Source organism: Lampetra fluviatilis, chromosome 33 (assembly GCF_964198595.1).
Source record: "Lampetra fluviatilis chromosome 33, kcLamFluv1.1, whole genome shotgun sequence".
In the NCBI taxonomy this organism is placed as follows: domain Eukaryota; kingdom Metazoa; phylum Chordata; class Hyperoartia; order Petromyzontiformes; family Petromyzontidae; genus Lampetra; species Lampetra fluviatilis.
The window spans coordinates 6,240,783-6,242,014 of NC_136307.1; positions in this window are offsets into that span (position 1 = coordinate 6,240,783).

The window sequence follows — 1,232 nt, forward strand, 5'->3', positions numbered from 1 at the left end:
TTCTTGTTATCGTTCGAGAACCGTTTTCTTTTTTGGTATGCAACATTTGTGATTGTGCAAAATATTTCTTCAATAAGAACTTACAATTTTAGCTCTTCTAAATTAAACATTCTATTTAAATCTGGTAGATATCCCATTGAGCTGACGTGCCTCTTAGATGATAGGTTAATCTGAAAGTTAGCCATGTGACTCAGGGGTCTGAGCGGTGGCGATATGTTAACTACCTTTCTTGGTATACACGAGGTCATGGGTTCGAGCCCGACCCTGATGCCTGTGTAGAAGACTTTAGGACGACTCACTCGGAGACGGAGGTGAGTTAAGGGCTTTCGCCGTAAGTTTATTAAGGGATCGGGATTACAGGGGGGTGAACCACTTCCCAGGGGTTAGGGGTCCCGGGCTAGCTGCCACTGGGTCCTGACACAGCCGGCTGCCCCGTGCCGTCTCCTCTGCGCCGGCTGTGGGATCAGCCAACACGGCCGACCAAAGAGCCACAGCCACGTCCAACCCTGACGCTGTGCTAACCCCTATCCCGACCCTCTTGCCCTTCGCTCCCCGTTCCACCCCTACTCCGACCCTACTCTTCAGCTACGACCCCGCTTACGTCACGGGGTCCCCCTTTTATACTCGAGGAGCTGTGTCGTGTCGTCATGTGCGTCGTCCAGAGCGCATGACCCCACGTCCCGTGACGCCATCGCACCGGACAACGCACATGACGCCACTACCCTCTTCTACTCCTCTACATCTGTCTACTTGGAGTTTGCATGTTCTCCCCACGGTCGCGTGGATTGTTCTCCGGGTCATCTGGTTTTTCCCTCCATATTTAGAATCAACTTACATTTAGAGTATTTTGCTGCTATACATTTCCACACAAGCCACTTCTTTTTATGGCCATGTTACTTCTAAAAAAATAGCTATATAGCTCAGTGGGTCTTACCCGGTAAAATAAAAAAATATTTAGTATTTAGCACAGCCTGTGCTGCTGAAATCCTAGGTTTGAATCTTGGTTTCAGGCGTTTGTAATAAAATTTATTTCTCAAGTTATACTGCGTAAATAGCCTCAGATCGGTCTCCAATGCCTGCACAGACAAACAAAACGTTTCATTAGATTTTTTTCCACTTTCCCAAAATTCTGACTGGTAAGATTGAACAATTTCAGCTTGTCTTGTTAGACTTTTTTTCATGGCTTTAAAGAATGTGCCCATTGTGTGGCTAAAGGGATGTATTGAATCAAT